The sequence below is a fragment of the Camelus bactrianus genome, chromosome 31 (assembly GCF_048773025.1).
Source record: "Camelus bactrianus isolate YW-2024 breed Bactrian camel chromosome 31, ASM4877302v1, whole genome shotgun sequence".
Classification (NCBI taxonomy): Eukaryota; Metazoa; Chordata; class Mammalia; order Artiodactyla; family Camelidae; genus Camelus; species Camelus bactrianus.
Genome location: NC_133569.1, coordinates 11,027,143 through 11,048,581, shown reverse-complemented (window position 1 = coordinate 11,048,581; position 21,439 = coordinate 11,027,143). Strand labels below are relative to the sequence as shown.

The window sequence follows — 21,439 nt, the reverse complement described above, 5'->3', positions numbered from 1 at the left end:
TCCCCGCACCTCTGGGTGCAGGCGCCTGCACACAACACGTGTAACACGCCTGTTTACAGAGTGCACAGGCTGCAGCCTTATTTTGAGTTTTCTGTGGGAAAAACCTCTAGAAAATGTCGGGTCAAAGGGTGTGTGAATTTCACATCTAATGAGTGCGGCCCGAGTGCCCTGGAGAACAGCTTAGGGCCTTGTCTTCAGCTGGAAAAGGAACAGAGGGCGCTGCTCCAATCTTTTTCCAACTGAATCTTCCACTCAACTCAGTTAAGAAGCTTTTAAAGCCAGAGTGGAAGACGGGGCAGCTCTGAGATCCAGACTCTTTTAGAAAGTCTGCAGTTTCGAGTTCTGTCTTCAGCAGCAAGTATTAAAATATTCTCATCAGCCTGTGAACGAATCCCTCAGACAAAGAGCTATTCGCACCTTTTCCAAGACTCTCTGGGTGTGACCGCCTGGCCAGGCCTTCCTCACCCGCTTCCTGCGGGCCCCTCTCTGGCCATGAAGCTGGACGCCCACCATCCTGCATACACGTGTCCTTCTGTCCCCTGGACGAGTGGCCTGGTGGCTCCTCCCCCAGCTCCCCTCCAACTGACTTCTCTGTCAGGCCCTGCTCACAGCCTCCCCCAGCTCCCCCTGCCCCCTGGAGGGCCGGCCACCCCTCCCCCGGGGTCTTTGCATCCGTCTGCTCCCACCGCAGGCCTCCCCCCACCCCCCCACTCGTTCAGGGACGCGTGCCTGTCCTCTGAGTCAGCGAGGGCCAGCCTGAGTGTCTGCTGAGCCAATGAGTGATTGTCTGCCCACTTTCTGAAGCACAAGGAGAGGTTCCCAAGTGTGTCCTACTCCACCTGTAACTTTTCAACATTCGGAAATCATCCTTTATCAGGAAGCTGGCAGAGAAGACAGGCTGTGGGATGTCACAGTTCAACTTCCTGAGGCCCAACCTTCTCTCCTTCATATATTCTAATAAATCTTAGAAAAAACTAAATTTTCACAGGTTAAAGAACACGGGGCATCATGGGCCCCACCGGGTGGGGGCACCCGGTTTTAAGGGGAGGTAAGCCCAGAGCAAGAAAAGCTCGGGTCAGCTGAGCTCCGGCCACCTGGGAGGCCCCTCACCTCGTCCAGGTGCGCTTTCTTCCTTCCGGAAAAAGGATGTAGTATATATATTGAGAGAGAAATAATGTTTACAAGGACAGACAGGGGCCTCACAGGGCTGTTGAAAGAGTCAGTAAAGAATGTACGTAAAACACTTTGAAAATTAACAGTGCTATGAAATATTTATTGACTAAACGGAAAAGCAATTCACCTGGACGAGGGCACAGGAGGGGCCAGCCAGCCGCAGCCTCCACTTCCAGACGTGTTGGAGCCTGACAGGTAATTTCTGAAGGTGCCCTGGGCCTGGATTTCTGGAGGAACCATGGCTTGAGACACAACAAAACAAGAAGCTGGAAAGCAGAGCTCCCCGGTCTGCACAGCCAGGGCCACCGTCCCCTCCAGGACGATGCCTCCTCTGTGCCCATGTCGGCCCCTCTGGTCCGTCCACATCAGATGCCCCGCTGGTCGGGCCATCAGCTACCACCACCCCCGAGCCCACAGGGGAGGAACCGAGCTTGGCACACGGAGGGTGCAGGTCTGGCAGGAACACCACGTCCAGCCAGGAGGTGGCTCAGGTGCCCGGCTGGGCCAGCTGCCCCGGGGGACATCATCTCATCTGTCTGTCCCCAGAAGCCTCTGCATGAGGTGAGTCCCATGTCCCAACCTCGGCCGAGTCCTCCGACATCTGACAGGGAGGGGCTCGGGATCAAGGGACGACCTCCTCGGTGGTGAAACGGCAAACGCTGGGAAACCAGGCCCGACAGGGAGACGCCCCACCCAGCACCCCTCCTGCCTGGAAGGACGGCTGCAGGCCGGAGCACAGACAGCCTCCCGCCAACCCGGCCCTCGCGGCACGCAGGCACCACGTTCACCGTGCCCGCCACAGGTCTCCAGTGTCAGTTCGCTGAAAACCAGACCTAACCCTGAAACGTGCTTTCAGTCCAGGTGGACTTCCCCTTGCTTGAGCTGGATGGGCGCGGTCAACCGCTGGGCAGGTGGGTGCAGCGACCTCTGCAGACTTTCTCCTGTGACCCAGCTGAGGGTGACACCAGCTCATGAACGATCCTGTGTCGCTCAAACTATACTGTAGCCAGAGGGGACGATGTCCTGAAACAGAGGTGAGCGCGAAACATTCCAAAAGTGCTGGCAGCAAGTCCTTTATTTTTGCACCAACGGTAAACTCCCGCCCGGCAAAGCCGCGGGGGCACCCTCTGGAGCGGAGCTCCACTGGAGGGCACGGCGCAGCTCCCCGTGTGCGTGCACCCTGGCACATCACACGGCCGCCAACCACACCCCCATCATCATTTTGTGGGTAATGGACACTTGGGATTTCCATGAGCTTTCACTCCTGGTACAGGTTTGCTGATGATGCACAAGCTTATCATCTGAGCTAGAACGTGGCACTTGCAGTCTGAGATCCATCGTTTACTTCTCCAAGACTCAGCAACCGCCCGACTGCTGAAACCACCTCCCGGGGGAGCAGAGCCGGGTGGGCCGCCCTCTCTGCCCGGACCTTCAGCTCAGCCCCGGACAGCACGGCAGGCCGGCAGAGACCTGGGGGGACAGCGGCCGTGCGCAGCCTGGGCCAGAAGCACCAGCCACCGGAAGGCGGTCTTGGGAGGATGGCCTTTCCTCTGCTGGTTCAGAAAATGAAGGAAGGCGGCGGACAGTGACAGGCTGGCAAGACCTGACCCCATCGCCAACCCGAGAGACCTACACCAACCCGTGGGTCCCCGGGGGGGGCAGGCCAACGCTGGGAGCGGAGTGGGGTGGTCAGCCTCGCCAGACGGCCCAGAGGTCCAGTCAGACCCTGCGGTTTCATAAACCCACAGCCTCCCATCCGGGAGCTACACTGCCCTCAGACTTCCCCGAATCAGAATTTCAGTTGATACCTGTTGCCAATAAAAGTCTTTTCTTTTCTTTCTTTCTTTTTTTTTTTAGTGACAACTGCAGAAGGGATGCTGTACTTGAAACCAGACTTAATGACAGTGACAAAAACATGAACTGACGATCTCAAAGTCAGAACAGAACCCAAAAGCCATTTCACAAAAGAGACTCAAACCCAAGGTTCAGAACAGAGCTGCCCGTGCGACCAAACCTCGTTCCCAGACGATCAGTCTTTGTCACACCCTCTGCTGCTCAGGTGCGAATCACCAGTGTGGCTGTGCGACTTACTGCACGTAATCACTCTGCTCACTTCACACACGGTGAACAAGCACCCCTGCACCACACAGGCTACGATACGACTCACTGTCAGCGTGACTGCCACACACCCTCGTCACAGACTTTTAAGAAGAACGCCGCGGACGCTGAAGCTCCTGGCAGGCAAGAACACTCAGCCGATGTCCAGGACTCCAGCTGGATCATCCTCTTTCATTTTAGGATTGGCGTTTGGCTTAGTAAGTAGACAAAACGAAAAGGACAGGGTGACCAAAGAAAACACGCACAGGTGGAGAGAGCTCCGAGCGGAGGTGCGGGAGCCCTGGCCTCAGGCACACATGGACGGCCGGGACGGAGCGGCCTGCACACAGCGAGCGCCCTGCAGTGCGTGACTGTGCCCACGGCCCCGCCAGGCAGGCGGCCCCGGCTACCCAGCCAGACCCTCCCACTGGGGTCACTGCCCCATGGAGCCAAGTTCCAGGATTTTACACGCTTTCCTCTGGAACCTGGAGCCCGCGTTCTCAACGACTTGGCCAGATTTTCTGTCTGTGCTGAAGCCATGGGAAAGGCCCGTGGTTGTCTGGTCCGGGGGAGGGGGTGTGTGTGTGCACATTTGCAAGGGTAACATCACCCTGCACTCGGAGAGGACGCACCGAGTGCTGCAAAGGAAAACCAGCAGGAGCCAGGAGACCCTGCCCACCCCCCGTAACTGCCCCTCCCCGCCCTGTACTGACAGTCTGTCCGAGGAGGTCAGGGCACCCGCCCTGCCCAGCTCCCTACTGGGACCCGCAAGTGTCCTGCACTGACCAAGAGCCTGGCCTCACACCCTGGGGCTTCTCTAAACCTTCAAATATAAAATAACTCCAAGTAAGCCTTACTCATCTGTGCCCTGAAGCAAGGACGCCGACCTGGGCAGAGACAAGTGCAGCAGCCTCACATGGTGGGGGGTTCTGAGCACCCACTGCAGCCGCTGAGACGTGCTGGAAGAGCAGAAACCGAACTGAGGGTGGACGGGGCCCTCCTGTGCGCCTACAGACGGACCAGCGCTGCTGGCTGTGCAGGAAGGAGCACGGCCTCCGTCTCACCCCCACGACGCGTCTGCCTCCCAAGAGATCCACAGTCTCAGGTACCAGTCCCTTGTGCAAGTAGGAGCTCCCCTCTGGAGAGGTGACGTCCAGCCCCTCACCCCGGCCCTGCGGGACCCTGCGGTCACCTCCTGGACAGATCTGTAGCTGCTGGTGTGGACAGTGCGTGCCCAGCCTGCTACGTGACACGACGCTGTGGACGTGGGGAAGGCTGGAGTGCGTCTGAGTTCATTTTCTTTCTTGGTAGTTGCCTAAAACAGGTCTCTCTACAAAGCCACGTACACCTTCTGCACAGATATATCCACTGAGGGTTATGAAGACAGGTGGGAAAAGAGGCTTTACCAAGAAAAGCCACCAATTTCTCCAACTGGGTTTTATCCAGTTCTGAATTACGTCCTCTGTGGCTTTATGGGATGTGCTTTACTTGAATCTTCTGTCACTGGGCAGGTTTTCAGACTGTAACTTAGTCAAATGACAGGCTCCTTAAGCCACCTTCAAACACTCCTTCACTCCCCAGTCTCCTCGGGGGCAAAGTCACCTTCTCCCAAGGCTTCAACTGCTGCCTGTGGTGACAACTCCCAAGTCACTGTCTCCTGCTTGGACCTCCCAGAACCTCAGATGCAGGTGTCCCCTTGTGTGCTGGACACCTCCCCATGGTGTGTCCAAAACCCAGCTGCCCCCTCCTCGGGGCCACTCCAGCTCTGATCCCGTCTGCAGCCTGGTAGGACCCTGGGGACACCCCCTCCTTCACCATCACCGCCAAGGGCCGAGTCCCCCTTCTGACCCCTGGAACCCGACCACCTCTGTTGGCTCCTCCTCTACCAGCTGAGCCGAGATCAGCGCCGTCTGGTTCCTGCATTATTCTAACCGCCCCACGTGCTGATGGCCCCCACGTGCCCCAGCAGCGGTCAGCCAGGAGGAGAAGGCACCTTGTGCCCTCAACCAGGAAGCCTCCTCTGCAGGCAGGAGGTCCAACTCGGGCGGCTGCTGGGGAGGGACACTAGTGCCCACGGCGGGGAGGCCCTCCAGCGCCTAGGACTCCGTCTCAACACTGGAGACAGGAGACGAATGCAGCGAGACCAGCAGCAGCAGAAGGGGCCGCCGTGTGAGGGGCTGCATGTGCCAGGGCTTCTCAGGGTGGGGAGACATGGACGTGACGACCAGCGCAGAAAAGTTCAACGAAGTTTCCGGGTCCGTGCATAGGAGGGTCACTGTCATCATCACTCAGCAAGCACCTGCCATCGTCAGAGAGCAGGCTCTGCCCCGGGTAAGACACACAGGACAGTGTCCTGGGGAAGCAGACCGAGGGCAGGATTCTGGGCTCCCGCACTGGGGGGCGAGGTCAGAACTCAACCTCAGGCAGCACCAGATGCAGGTGTCTCCTCTCCCAGGTGAGGGTCACACCTTCTCTCCTCAAACGCCGGCCCCTCTCTCTCAGCCCATGGCCTGCTTCCTGCTTCACAGGGGACACGGGGACAGCAGCAGGGCCCTGACCTCCAGCAGCCCTGCATGCACCCTGGCCTGCAGACTCGGCCTCCTTCGTCCTCTGCTGCGCTCAGACCCCAGCCCGCCCCTCTGTCTGTCCTGACCTTCATCTGTGTCCGTGGACACCTAGCCCGCCAACTGCTGGAGTGTCTGCAGTGGCCAGTGAAGACGCATCCACTGAACAATTGTGCTTCGAAAGAAAGCGGCTTGCCCAAGAAGCGATGGAGGCGGCGCCGGCCCCGCTCTGCCCACTCGTGGCCCGTTTTCTGTCTCAGGGAACTGCGACCCCGGCCTCATCGCTCCTTCTCCTGCCCAGCTTCACGGTCCCCGAGCACACGGCTCGGTCCACATGCTGGACATTTTGTTTATTATTCTGTTTACAGTTCGTCTTCTCTCACAAGGACACAGGCTAAGGGAGGGCGAAGATTTCTGCATACTCGTCCACTGGGGTCACGACCTCATTCTCCCGAGTCCAGCCAGGGCCCAGGGCTCGGGAGTGGTTCCAGCGTCCTCGCCCGGCCCCGCCATGTCAGATCCCTGCGGCCCTGGGCAAACCGCTCACCCTCGCCAAGCCTCACTCTCATTACCAGGGAGGTGGCAGCACTGATGGTACCTACCACGTGGGGCCGCAGGGAGGACTTCAGGGCGGAGAGTGTGCTAAACACTGTAGCACGTCTCCCGGTATGGGCTAAGTGCTATTTATCCCATGGTTTTCTATCCTATGTATTTATCCTACGGTTACTCAGATGACTGCAACGATTCATCAGCACCCGAGTTTATGTCTATCCAGTCCCCAAAAGTTACCTCTCTGAAAATTTACTGCACTGGCATCAAAAAAAGGAAAATAAAACGCCTGAAAATCTGCTTTCCTCCTATTACTAAAGATTCCACTTAAAACTAACCCTGACTTAAAAAACACTGGACGTACAACTTCGTAGAGCTGGTGTCTGGGTCCTAGAGTAGAGATGACGTTCGGTAAGGACGTAATGTCAGCCAGGCAGTCCAGGCCCGCCGGCCACCCAGAGCAGGCCCCTGGCCCGGCTGGTGGGGCAGTGGCCCCACCTCTGCCCCGTTCCTGGTTCGGTGTGGCTGCTGCTGGCCACCCCCCAACCCCCAGCTCTCCGATAGCACACGGGAGTGTGAAGGACTCCTGTCTCTGTGTGCCTGCATCTTCCCTTTGGGGTCTAAATGGAAAAAGAGAAGGTGGGGTCCTTTTTTTTTTTGCCACCGTTGCTGGGATTAAAAGCTGTTAAAAACCAAACATCAAGCTGGAGCTCTGAGTGCATTTCCCCACACACAGCATGTCGTTACCTAACGGCTCTGCCCTAGGGAACTATTAACAGGGCAGAACGTTTCAGCTACGATTCCTGGGCTGTCCTGGGAACCCTACTACCACGGGTGACACCGTTTCACAGAGCCATGGACTGACAGATGCACATCCAGAGTCCCCCACCCAAGCATGGAGAGTGCTGATTCCCAGTGGGTCTGAGGGGCTCATGGAGGCAGCACACACGTCTCCAAGAGGAGGGTGGTGCCCGTCCATGCACGAAGTCCAGGGTACCTCCTTCCCACGTGCATGGGCACCTGATCCCTGTTCCACCATGGCAGGAGTGCCCCCTGGGGCCCCATTAGTGACAGTTACTTAACAGAGGTCCCTTCTTCCTGCCCTGCCCGTTGGTAGAACATCAGCGCCTGTTCCTTTCACTTGGTTTTGTGCGTTTTCTTATGAATCCGCCTTTAACGCTTCTATATGGAAAAAAATTGCAAAGTTTTGCCAAAGAAGGAAAAAAGTGGTTATCTGCTCATTCCTTCTGGCTGACACGTTCTGTCTGCAAATGGCAGCTTCTCCCTCAGGAGGAAATCTTTTCCATCACATAAGCCTCTCCGCCTTCCAAAAGTCCAAGCCAAACTGAAAAGCACCGTCTTTGCTCCCAGCAGCAGGGAGCCTTTGAGACTCAGAACTGCCCTGAACGAACCACCCACGTTCCCAGTTGTCCCTGGTCCTCCTTGTCCAAAGTACACAAGTAATGGAGGCTCACGTGACCAACTGCGACTGGATGGTGGTGTGACCCTGGCTGAAGCGCACTGCCAGGAAGCAGCCAGGAGTCACTGCTCTGGAAGAAACGGGCCTTCCTTGGTCAATGGGGCTGGGGGCATTGGTCTCTGATGGCGTTTCTCCCTCCTGACACCCCAGGCCCTCCTCACTTCCCCTTAACCTCCACACCCTTCCTGCAAGCATGGGCTCCTGCTCTCCATTCATAAAATCTCCTTGGGTGAAGCCTTTCTCATCCACCACCTCTAATCAGACATCCTCTGACCACACCCAAGACAGAGCTTCCCTTGAATGCCTGCAAACTCCCCGGCATTTTCTAGAGCCAGCACCCCGGGAGACAGTGAGAGGCAGAACCGGGTGCCTCACTCCACCCCTGGGTGGGACGATTCTGGGTAAGACACCTTTAAAATCTGGAAGAGCCCCACCTCCCCTGTGTCTCAGAAGACCATGACCGGGACGAGCTAACGTGTGAGAAAGCTAGCACACTTTCAGAGGGGAGAGCAGTGCTTGGCAGCAAACCACGCGTTAAGTGAATACTCAGCGTCCGTCTCCTTCATTTACTTGAAAAAGAGAATTCTCTCGCCAGATAATAAACAGTAGGCAATCGGAGATGTATAGTGAATTCCATCACCTAATATTTATCTGCATCTTCTGAAATTAGTGCTGAAAAAGTACACCCGGATATTTAGTTGACGTGGAAACGCACACAGAAAAGACAAGGTCTAATACAGGTTTTTACAGCTCCCAATGATTGTGACAGAAATCTGGAAAGCAGGGGAAGAAAACGAACAACTGTCTGGACAATCAATAGTTATGTGAACAAATCAGTAACTTCCTCTTGAAAGAATGTCTTTATCACCTTGAGCAGTGCTAATGTTCCTTGATAATTTCCAGGAAATGCTTCCTACTTCATATGCTTTTAATGTAGCAAAGTATAACATTTACTATAATCTAGGGGAAATATTTTCGGGGGAAAGAAGCAACTATTCTCAAAAGCAGTAAAACACTACAGCTCTTGAGAAGACAGCACAGTGCTTAGGATCAACCACAATGGAATGCAAGTGGCATTCAAGGTTTACCATCATCCTGAAAAGTTTAAAGAGCCAACTGAAAACCAGAGTCCCCCGCCTCACGCCCCGCCACACACACACACACACACACACACGCTGTAACGAAGCACCCCAGGGCTCCTCTTAACTAGGACACCTACTTACTGTTTCTCAAGTCAGTACCCTCACCTGGACACACAGGTGTGCGCAGATAATACACCATTTCAAGCAGGTAGGCCACTGAACCGTGCTGGCTGTCAGGTGTTACGAGTCATGGGTTTCATAGCCACGGAAAACAAAGCTGTTATTTTCAACCACCTACCCCTGCTCTGCACTCAGAGCGCCCAGTGTCCACACAGCAGGAGCGGCTAGGAGCTGGCAGCCTACGTTATTGGCTGTACCTGCCTTGCTTATTACTGAATGTGGTGAGGGCACTGAGTACCCCATCCCACCCCTGACCCTAAAGACAAAAAGTAGAATAAGTACCAAATAAATCCTTTTTAATATAAACTAAAGAGAAAAATTCATAGCTTAGGAATTAGCAGGAAACCCTCGATCACACAGCTCCCCTGTCTGGGACATATTCACCGTCGGAGGCGGCACCGCCCGCTGAACAGCTGCCTCCCTTCTCAGGCAGGACCTTTTCAATTACTCCGCCACTTCACACTCTCACCGACAGCAACCCACACGGGCAGAACACGGGGGAAAAAATGCACTTAAACCTCTTATCGCTCAAAGTCGGACAAGGCTAGAGGGAAAGAAAAACCTCTCTCGGTGGGTGGGGGTGAGAAGATTGCAAAAAGCTGCGTTTGCACGCCAGCTCAGAAGCAACCCGCCCCCAACTCCCCGAGCCATCCCCGCGCATTTCTTCCTTAGATGGTGGCCTTCAACGTCAACCGAGAAAATGTCCTCCGAGGCCGAAGTGGGCAGCTTCCGAGGTCGGGGGACCACTGCTGCGCCCGGCGGCGGCTTTCCGAGCACAGCTCCCTAGTCTTCCAGCCCCCCAAGCGGGGGTCTGTCCGCTCCGCCACGCCGTGGGCCCTCGGGACCGCAGGGCACCACGCTCGCCGCCCCAAATGGGAACCCGACCCAGGCCCCGGGTCGCCCGTTTTCGCGCTCTGGGCTCCGAGCGCACGGCCTCCCCGAACGAGCGGCCCGGAGAGGAGGCCCACGGGCGGACAGGCGGGGGCGCAGCGCTGCGGGCCCGGGATGGACGGACACCCACCCTCCGCCGGCGGCACGATGAGGTCATCCCCGCCACCCCTCCGCCCTCCCACGCAGCCCCCCACCCCTACCCCAGCGCGGCCGCCGGCCGGGGAAGGCGGGCTCGTCCGCGGCCGCCCAGCCTCTCCAGCCCCGACCCGCTCCGAGGCGCCGAAGTCGGCTCTCCCTGGAGCTGAGCCCCGCGCGCCGCGCTCCGACGGCAGGGCCAGGAGGGCTCCACCAGGGGCCCCGGCGGGGCGGAAACGCGGGCCTGCGCCCCGGCCCCACGCCGCCCTACCTGCCGTCCAAGCCGCTCCCGGACCCTCGGCGCGCCGGCTGGACCCGCCGAGGACCGCAGGCCGTGCACCCCGCTCGGTGGCTGGGCGACTGCGGAGGCCGGACGCCCCTCCCGCGCGCCTGGGCATTAAGAGGCCGCGGGCCGCGGGGGCGGGGGCGCGGAGGGCGGGGCTGGGGAGGGGGCGGGCCGGGAAAGGAGCTGGGGAGGGGGCGGGCCGGGAAAGGGGCTGGGGATGGGGAGGGGAGGGGTGGGGGAAGGGGAGGGGAGGGGTGGGGGAAGGGGAGGGGAGGGGTGGGGGAAGGGGAGGGGAGGGGTGGGGGAAGGGGAGGGGAGGGGTGGGGGAAGGGGAGGGGGAGGGAGATCAGGGAGGGAGGAGGAGAGGGGCGGGCTGCCGCCAGCGGGTTAGTCCCGCGACCCGCCCCGCCCCGGCCTCCGGGGTCGCAGCCCCTGCCCCGGGCAGCTCAGGGACCAATGGGTTTTCCCGGAATTTCCAGGAAGAATGGATAACGGGAAAGAACTTAACTTTTAACTTTTTTTCTAAGCCAGTAGGAATGTTGGCTGCCTGTTCGGTGATTTGCCCCCGGTTTCGAGTTTTCTCCTTTACAGACTAGGAAGGAGCGCCCAGGACCTCTGCTTCAGGGCAGCATTCCAGGGGGACGAGTGAAACCGGGCGGAGGGCGGGGGCAGCCCCGAGGAAGAGGCTGCGGGCGGGGGCTGGGGGCGGGGGGCCGCCCAGTTCCTGTGCGCTCAGCCTCAGCTAGGCCTGCGGGTAGCAGGTACCGACAGAGATTGTGCAGCATTTAAATCCGAAGGCACAAGTAAGCGTGTGGAATGCTTCTATTTTAAGAGAAGAGAGAGCGTAATTTCTAGGTTTCCATTAATAAGGACAATCCCCAGATTTCCATTCATTCGTGTACTCTGTTCCCGTGTCAATGGATAACTAAATTCAGGAGCCCTTAGGGTAAGAGGTGTAATGCGTTCCGGTTCAGCAACCTCCCAGGAACGCGGTCCCTCCTGCGTTCTGTCATAAACTACACCAGGCCCTGAGTCACTTGTTTTAACCTGCTGCCTGGGATTTCTGTAGAACTGTTTTCAAGGAGGAAATGAACTCAGTAGTTAACTTCGAACGTAAAGTGTGTGACTTACTGTGGCCTCGGCCCTTTTTTCAGACCAGCAGCTTCCTTCACATCTCAGGTCGGGTCACCGTTGGCTCTGTGCAAATCCTGCGACAGTTGGGTCCCCAGTTCTTTCTTGCCTGTTCCTCCTACAGAGTGTGTGCTCCTTGACTGTCAAGGCCAAATTCCCTGTACACACGACAGACTGTCACGAAGATGAGTGAATGAATGCTAACAGTTCACATGTACTGAACACCCTTCGCTGTGGCCTTTTCTGTAAAATGGTCCCCAAGTCCAGGGTGACGAATGCCATTAGGTCTGGGAGCCAGTGGACCATGTTAGATGGTTGGTCTGGTGGTGCTTCCCTGTCTTCATTGCTAGTATCCGACACCAGGGCTTCTGCGTTCACAGCCCTGAGACAGGCACTCCGCTTCTCTCTCTCTCTCCCTGAAACATCTTTAACGACTTTAAATCAAAAATGATGTCTGTAAAATACTCAACAGTAAACCTGAAGTGGCTGTTTCCCTGTAACTCAGCCCTCAGAGATTAACGCTGTTCACACCCTACAGGGTGCTCTTGCAGACTTTCCGTGTGTGCGTGTAAACACACAGTCAGCACAGGGGCGAGACCATCGTTTGCCCACGGGGTCTCACCCATGTTTTGGCTGTGTGCTTCATATTAGCAGTCCAGAATGCAGACCGAAAGCAGGCCTATAACCCACTTCTTTTTTAACCTACAATATGCTGTAGTCATCTTTCTGGGACTAGTATAAGGCATTATTCCCTTTTCAGCTTCTGAGAGCGAGACAGGTGGAAGTCTCAGCAGGTCACTGTTTAACTTTGCCTTCATTGAGTTTCTGGTGTGCTCATTCCTCTGTCCAATGGCCATGGGGGCTGCAGGAATGACATCGCTGGTGCCTCCCAGGGTTTTCCCAAAGGCTGCAGGTGACGATCTGAGAGGGGAGTTGGGACTTAATGGGCTGTGCCATCAACTGTGAAAGTCTGGGGCTTTTTAATTTTTCATGATATTGGGATTAATTGGATGACTTTTAAAGCTGTGGCTCTTCATTGTTGTGGGTTTATGATTTAGGAGTCTGTTCTCCACACAAGCACAGAGAGAACAGAGTGGGTAAGTGCAAGTACCAGCACCGGAGCGTTTACCCAGTGCGGGAGGGGGTGGGGTGGACCAGACTGAGATGCTCACTGAGCCGAAAACATAACCGATTCATTTACTCCCAAGAGGCAGCAAAGGAGGGCTGGCCCCTTAGACCTGCCATCCCTACCTTATTCCTACTTGGGAGCCCAGAAGTGAGGACCAGTTTCCACTCCTCAGAGCTCATATCCAGCAGGATTTAGGAACTGATGCAGAAGACTGAATATTTGATGCTTCCAACATTCTCTGTTCTGATGCATGGAGTTGGGGAGGCGTGGATACCTCTGAACGACCACTTTGGCAAGCCCCAGATTTGTGAAAACTGTTATCAGTACTGATAGGAATTCCTGCCTAGCCTGACAAAGGACACTCGCCCTCTTGGGCACACTGAAGATTCTGACCAGCAATCCTTAGCTTGTCTCCTCATTCTTCCTTAGCTAAAACTTAGAGCTCTGTGGTTCCAAGACTACATGAAAGGGGTGGAGAACAGATACGCCCCCACGGTCACTCCCAGGGGCTGCACGCTGGGACCCCTACCCCCTGAGGAGCATCTGCTTTAGGGTTCCTGTCTCCAGGGTCATCTGGGCACACTTTGGCTCAAAGACCTGCGGCTTCGAACATGCAAATTTAATTTGAGATGAAGTAATTTGCTCAACTTTCTGTTTGGGAAGGAACGTGGAGGGGGTGAAGTTAATCCTTCAATAATTCCTTTTTTTCTCCTTTTCATATTCTTGTGAAAAAAAGTGAAATATAGGTGGTTAAAAACTAAAACAGCCAAAGATGACTAAAAAGAACTGGTGTTCACTGAACAGATGAAATCTTGGCCATGAACCTGACTCGCAGATGTTCTACAAACGTAGCCATGAGGCTGTGACTGCTGCCAGCTACGATCAGAACTTTTTTTAATGGAGGTGCTGGGATTGAACCCAGGACCTCGAGCATGCTAAGCACATGCTCTACCGCTGAGCTCTAACCCCACTCCCGTGATATTTTATAAAGTGGACACAACTGGCAAGTCAAATCAGCGACTTTTCACCAAGTGTCCCCTAGAAGAACCGCCACCGCGCGTCTTTTCTAACATGTAAATTAAAGCCCAAATCTGTATTTCCCTTCCTTTTACTCACATATAGCCGTAAAAGAATGTTAGCATGTACCAGGCATTTTGCTGAAAATAATATGTTAATGCAAAATGCCAAAACCTTGAGATTTTCTCGGAAGATCCCTGGCCTCTGGGCTGGAAGCTTTGCCATGTGTTGTTTCCTTGAGTGATGGATGGTGCCCAGGACCGATGTCTTGAGCAGCTCAGCCGCAGGTCTGTCTCCACTCACTTCCGGTGCTTTGATGCTACTTTTAAAAACCTGCTGACTTAGCTCTTGCTGTGTCTTTAAAAGGTACAAAATCCTGGCTGCATGGCCCATGTCTTCAGTTGTAGAGATTATTTTGCAAGGCATTCCAACCACATTCAGCAAACAAGAACAGGACTAGGAAAACAGTAGAGCTGTGATCGGTTCTGCCCGGTATTGGTTCCGACTAGTATTATTCTGAAGAAAATGTTTCTGAGAGTAAAACTCTGAGGATCAACCTTCATCCTATTCACATTTAAAATGAGCCCCTGACCTCCTTGAATCTTGACTCTTTGCAGTGAATTGCAGCATTTTATAAGAAACACGTCTATTTCTGTATCAACAGCTACCAGATTATTTTAACGAAAGTGAGAAATCTTTACAGTAAAGGCATAGGTCTTCCAAGAGGCTAAGCCCGATGCGTTATTGGACCATGAGGACAGACTATGCAGGGAGGAGGGGAGGGAAGGGCTCCAAGGACAATTCATACTTTCAGCATAAACACAAATTAGTCCACCAGCCAGGATAACTTTCTGGTTCTTTGGTTTGTACTTTTTTCTTAAGGGCAGGGAGGAAGGCTAACGGAAAAGTAATGGGGCTGTTTGTGCAAACGTGACTCCAACCCAGTGGACCTGAAACACTGAGTGAGAGGAACACGGCCACCAGGAGGGCTGCAGTCCTGGAATGTAAGGAAAGGTCATGAACTTGGAAGCAGAAGAGCAGGTGGAGTTTGCGAGAGCAAAATAGGTCTGGAACCTGCCACGACTCTGGCGAGTCACAGACTCAGACCAGCAGGGCCTGGGGAGACGGGGTGGAGGAGGATGCTGAAAGGCACTGGCTCGGGAGCCAGGCAGCTGGGCTCCATCGCAGGCTGTCCCCATGACCTTGAACTCACAAGTACAGTGGCGGGAAAGGCATTGCCCTTGGACTGCCCTTGAGAAGATAAACAAGATGCTGACACCGAGTTCACGATGTGGCGGGTGGGGTGGCTTTTTCCCCCCTTTCACGTATATGTTTATATCCTTATGGGATCGTAGGAATTTTTTCTTTTTTTACAAGACACAGAATTTAGTTAGGGACAGAGCAAAAAGTAATAACCGGCACTTTGCCTTGTGTTGACACGATACTGGTCATTTCACACACACCCTCCATTTCATCTGCCTGCACAACCCATGGGAAGGATGGCTATTACTGTTGTGGAGGGGGACAGTGAGCACAGAGAGGTTAGGGAACCTGCCCAAGGACACACAGCTGGCTGTGGAGAAGCAGCAGCATCAGTGAGTAACTCCAGAACCCAGACTCCAGGGACTCTAACTTGGGAGTGAAAAGTACGCACGTATGGAAAGTCCACGAGCAACCCCAGGACACTAAGGTCCTCATGAGTAAATCATTAATTTATTCTCGCCAAGTTTCATCATGCACAGCAACGTCTGCTTGACCTGAAATAGTTAAGGCAGCTCTAAACAAGTCCTGCTTCCTCCACAGAAGAATCTGACTCATTACCGAGCATCCTTTTCCAAAGCAAATGAGTTATGCTGGCTCCGATGGAATCATTCACAGAGTCCATGTGGATTGCTGAAAAGGCAGAGTTAAAAGCAAGAATGTGCCTTTTTCTGTGATTCTGTGACTAAATGGTGAAATACTGCTATCAGTTGGCTGGTTAGTTTGATTCCATCCTGCATCAGAGAAACCTTAAGCCGTGCCCTATAAGTGTAGTGGCCGACAACAGACACATGATATAGGGTCACATTTTCTGTTCACCCCAATGGCAGTTCATGAAGTTAGGGTGAGATTTCTCTTAGTACTATGACCTCTGAGGATACCCTAATAAGGATTCTCCTGTTGCTTTTTGTGCAGATTCCTTTGGACGCTTCCAAAAAAAAACACATGTGGACAAGCCATCACTCCACTGTTGCTCCTGGAACTTCACTATGTCGGACAACCTGTAACAGTGCTGCTGGGCTTTCTCAGAACAGTGATGTCAGTGCAGAGGGGACCACAGACTCCCACAGGGTACAGACCGGGGACCCTGCTTACAGGGAGGGAATCGCACCTTCTTCCCTAACCCTGAAACCTTCCCTCCACCAAACCCTTCACCTCCTAACCCAAGTGTGCACCCCCTTGAGTGAATAAACTAATCCTCCGGTTCAAATTAACGGGATTATGTTATCTGAAGCACTTGATTTTCTTCCTCAGGGAAATACATTGGGATTTGCTAGGGTGCTGCAAGGAACGGTTTTCCTGCAAAGGTATCCAGCGACTAAGAGATTATTCTAAGGGGTAGATCTTTGCCACAGTGAAACATGCAAACTAGACTCTGGAACAGAAAGGGAATGAGGAGAGAGTGAGGACGAGAGGAAGTCAAATATTCCAGTTAAACTTCTTTTAAAAACAGAAATTTAATGGATGCATTTTATACTGGAAAATCCCCTGACTGTAAATCCTGAGATACACAGAGGAAATATTTGGTCACATCAGTAACTGGGGGGAGGGTACAGCTCCGTGGTAGAGGGCGTGCTTAGCACACAGGAGGTCTGGGTTCAATCCCCAGTTCCTCCATTAAAAGAATAAAAAAAAGACCTAATTACCCCCCACCCCACAAAAGATAAATAAAACATAAAAATTAAAAAAATCAGTAATTAAAGAAATTAATTTATCTGATATATAGTTCATGTACTTAATTGTTTAAAAAATTGACTTAATAATATTGATACTGGGTGGGAGGGTGTAGCTCAAATGGTAGAGCACGTGTTTAGCATGCAGGAGGTCCTGGGTTCAGTCCCCAGTACCTCCTCTGAGAATAAATAAATAAGTAAACTTAATTACCTACCCCCACCCAAAAAAATACTGACACTGCCTGTTACGGGCTATTAAGTGAATCAAACCCCAACATCCCTGATACAGCAAAGTACTAGATTTCAAGAGAAAAAAATCAAAACTGTTACCTAAGATCCCATTAGATGTAAAGAACATTCCCATTGTTAAGTAGGTGGGAGTGTGAACTGGAGCAGCCACCCGGAGAGCAGTACAGAGGGGCCTTAAAAAACTAAAACTAGACTCACCCTGTGACCCAGCACTCCCACTCCTGGGCATGTACCCAGAGAAAACTCTAATTCAAATAGAAAAATGCACCCCAGAGTTCAGAGCAGCACTATTTACAACAGCCAAGACATGGAAGCAACCTTAGTGTCCATCCACAGAGGACTGGATAAAGAAGCTGTGGTATATTTACACAATGAATAAACAAGAATGAAAACTTGCCATTTGCAGCTACATGGATGGACCCGGAGATGATCCTTAATACTTAATTAGTATTAAGTGAAATAAGTCAGACAGAGGAAGACAAATTAATGTGGAATCTAAAAAAAAATGACACAAATGAACTTACAATACAGAAACAGACTCACAGATAAAGAAAACAGACTTATGGTTACCCCTGGGGGAGCTGAGGGGGGAGGCATAAATTAGGAGTTTGGGATTAGCAGACACACACTACTATATACAAAACAGATAAACAACAAGGTCCGACTGGAGAGCACAGGGAACTATATTGAATTTCCTGTAATAAACTACAATAGAAAAGAATGAAAAATAGACACATACATATACACTTATAACCAAGTCACTTTGCTGTACACCTGAAACTAACACAATATTGCAAATCAACTGTACTTCAATTTTTTAAAGGGAATATTTCCCTCGTTCCAAGGAGCTGAGGTCATTATTCTCACCTCAGTGTGCCGCATCTGTCTCTTTGTTTATGGTGACCTTACAAAGAGTGAACCGATTCTGAGGCAGTCTGGCCACTTTCTGGGATGACAGCAAGAGACTCGGCAGGTCAAACTGCAGGTGCAGCGATGTGGGTGAAGGGCGGCCCGCGAGGGGCCGGGAGAAGGTGGCGCTGAGCGAAGCCAGGGTTCAGGGCCCCGGCGTTAAAGTCATAATTTCTGAGCAAAGTTGACAAAGTGAGATTCAGGAAGTGCAGTTTTCAATGCAAGGAGAAAAGGAGCAGGGCAACCTCCAGCGAAGTCTAACCTCAGTCCTGCCTCTTCGCGCTGAGCCCTCCGCAGGGCATGACCTCACTCGGAACACAGCCTCCCTGGGGCTGGGTTTCTCAGCGATGGGTCTGTACCTGTGTGGCCGTGTTGCTCTCAGCTGGTCAGCGGGGGCGGCAGCGCGAGACTCCACCTTCCTTGTGGGCGGCGGGGCAGGAGCCTGGCCTAACCTTGCTGTCACTGTCCCCTCGCTCGCTGCGTGACACTGAACAAAGCCTGTGTCCCAGCAGTGGCTGAACCAGCCTGACAGTTCTCCTCTCAAAGAGGCTCCATTTCCTTCCGGCATCACAGGGGTGAATGTTGGATGGGGTCACCTGCCTTGTGGTCACTAGACTAGGGCTGAGTGAGCCACCCAGCAGAGCGTGCGGGCTGGGCCGAGAGGTGGCGCTTAGGGGAAAAGGGCTCGCCCATCCTCGAGCCTCGCTAGACAGAAGCGTCGGGAGAAAGAGAAGTTGGGGATTTGCAGACACACACTGCTACGCGTAAAACAGATGAACAGCAAGGCCTTACTGCACAGCACAGGGAACTACATTCAATACCTCGTTACAGCCTATAATGAAAAAGTATGTGAAAAGGAGTGTGTGTGTGTATGACTGATTCACTGTGCTGTCCACCAGAAATGAACACAACATTGTAAACCAACTACACTTCAATAAAAATAAATTAATTAATTTTTAAAAAGAGAAATAGAGGAAAAGTTCGAGGAGGCTGGTTCTGCATCACAACCAGGGTGGCCGTGATTATGACGTGTCTCTGTCCATCACCTTGGGCGGGGGCCAGCTCACCCAGTAGGGACAGTTTTGGCACAATTGTTAAATTTTAAATATTTTTAAACTCAGAAGGGAAAAAAATGAATAGAAGTAACTTGTAACGGTGACATCCTGGGCGACATCCATCTTCGTTCCAATGATGTTATAAAACAGAATTCTAATTTTTTCACGGAGAAGGGGTCTCACAAAGGCAGGTGTGTCTGGGGCCCGTGAAAACCCCAGCTCAGCCCTCCCCGTAGGTGGCGGGTGTCTGCCTGCACCCCGGACACTGGCCATAAAGCAAGTCTGCCTGCTGGTTCTGCCCTCAGGGTCATATTCTGCATGAACCTGAGGCAGTGGGTGTCACACAGGGCTCTGCATTCTCCAGCTCTTTGTCACCCAAGCGAGGAGAGGACAGAACCTGCTGTTAACAGCAGGTGCTTTGCAGGGGCCCATTCATTTGGACGTTTCTTTTATGAGCTGATTACTCACAACTCCCTCGTGAACCAGATGCACATCTGGGAAAACAAAACTGTCCCCTGAAAGAGTTAGTGGCACGCAGGTGTGCACACAATCGTCAGCTCACTGGGACGCCCGTGACAGGCCTGGCGGAAACCCTGACGCAAGCGGAAGCGGGACTTGGTGTCTGGAGGACTGGAGGCCAGGCTGAGGGCGGCACATGGAGGGGCTCCTGACCTGCGCGTGGTCCCCCCAGCTCATGCGGACGCCACGTCTCCCGGGCCTTCTACTGACCCGGGGTTTCCACCGCGTCTCCCGAATGCTCTGCTTTTCAGTTTTAAAATTCCTAAGAGTCTCTTTCCAACTCCACCTTGTTTGTGGCCACGAGAGGCCACTTCTGTTACCCAAGACCCCTCTATCGCGTAAGACAATTCCAAGCTTGGCTCACTGTTACCACGTACCTACTCAGACTGTATTTTCTAGACTGATTTATTTTGACCTTAGCTGTATGAAACCGTGATTGACAAATGAAACATTGTACGTGCTTCAGGGCACAACGTGATGTAGGGCCCCCTGTGGGATCAATGACGACCATGGTCACGCGAATTAGCACTCCATCACCTCACCCAGCTACCATTGGTGCATGTGTGATGTGGGCTCTTAGCAAACGAGGTCTTTAGGCAAAAGTCTCTGAATCTCATGGTCTCCTCATCTACTCAGTGGTGGGGCTGGAAGGTGTGATCACCAAGGTTCTCTTCAGCAGGACGGCTCTGGGATCAGGGCCCAGGGCAGCCTGCTCTGGCCCGGGTGCAGGCTTTTTGAGCGACTCCTGCAGTGGGTGTTGGGTTACTACACAGGGTAAGGGTCTTCAACGATAATCCACTGAGAAGTGAGGAAAAATACTAAAACCTCTCCTTGCGTATCTCTTATCCTTTACATTTCTGTACCTTTGTGTATATTTCAATATATGCAATAACACATAATACATGCATGTATTTTTCAGATACACACGTGTAAATATACACACACTCACGGACAGACACGAATACACGGGCAGACCTCGGAGAAACTGCGGGTTCCATTCCAAACACTGCAATAAAGTGACTGTCACAACAAAGTGAGCCACGTGACCTTTTTGGTTTCCAGTGCTTATAAAAGTGACGTTTACACTATACTGCCGTCTAATAAGTGTGCAACACCATTATGTCTAAAAAACAATCTTACTTAAAAAATACTCAATTGCTAAAAAATGCTAACCATCATCTGACACAGGAGGGTTGCCACAAACCTTCCATTTGTGAAAAATACAGCATCTGAGCAGCACAATGAAACGAGGTCTGCCTGTGTGTACAAAACAGTTTACTAACGGGGATCCACGACCCCAAGGGTTTAAGGTGCAAACAAATATGTACTCAATGCTTTCACCAGACGACGTGTGGCAGAGGGTCGACTATGGGGCTTCCATCTGCAGGGCCAAGTGCAGCACCATTTGGCTCAAATACACAAGTTTAATCTGAGATGAAGCCACGTGGTCCATCTCCCACTAGTTTGGGGAGGGGATGGAATGAGTGCTGGTAATTCCTTCAGACTGTTTCTTCGTATGGAGATTCCACTAACTGCCTCAGACAGCCAGAGACTTAAAGCCCCTGCAGAGGCCAGAGCCTGCCCTCCAGACACCCACCCCGTCCTGTAAGTTGCAGAGTGGATGCTCATGGGTGCAGCTCTGTGTCTGCCATGTTTGCACCTGGAGGACGTGGACAAGCAGAACATTTGACCCGCCACTCCTCTGCTCCTCCTGACGTGGAAGGACCCGTAATCCCAGGAAACACAGAGACGTGCTCTCCCCCACTATTTTAACTGAGACCCTTGCTTAACACATATGTGTAGCAGCCTCAGAGTCCTTCCCCAATCACAGATTTAATGCTTTGAGATATATACGTATGTCTCCCAGATTTTTCTTTTTGCAGGTAATTTTTGGAGCTGTTTCTGTAATTAGCCTCCCCATATTCAACTGGGAAATTGCCCCTTAGAAACCTGGCTTCCTGAAACCATCATTTTATTTTCTCAATCAAAGTGGAAGTTCCCTTTCATCCCCTTGGACACTCACACGAGAACTGTCGTCCACTTGTGGCACTGAGGTGTGT

At 52.9% G+C, this 21,439-nt stretch overlaps 1 protein-coding gene and 1 long non-coding RNA gene across 7 annotated transcripts in view; one reads left to right on the top strand and one right to left on the bottom strand.

Annotated features, from left to right (window-relative positions):
* The window catches only part of PALLD (palladin, cytoskeletal associated protein), a 283,258-nt gene that overhangs the window by 57,378 nt on the left and 204,441 nt on the right, over positions 1-21,439 (bottom strand). Inside the window, exon 1 of one of the 6 annotated variants that reach the window (XM_074355729.1) lies at positions 10,423-10,578. The exons of 4 other annotated variants lie outside the window; for them this stretch is intronic. The gene's annotated coding sequence lies outside the window, so the exon portion shown is untranslated. Of the gene's footprint in view, positions 1-10,422; positions 10,579-21,439 lie in introns of those variants that run through there. One more of the 6 variants, XM_074355730.1, reaches the window with a different exon arrangement.
* Positions 14,600-16,207, top strand: LOC141575726 (uncharacterized). The gene is made up of 2 exons (XR_012503483.1): positions 14,600-14,718; positions 15,890-16,207. It is a non-coding gene; the product is annotated as an uncharacterized LOC141575726 (long non-coding RNA).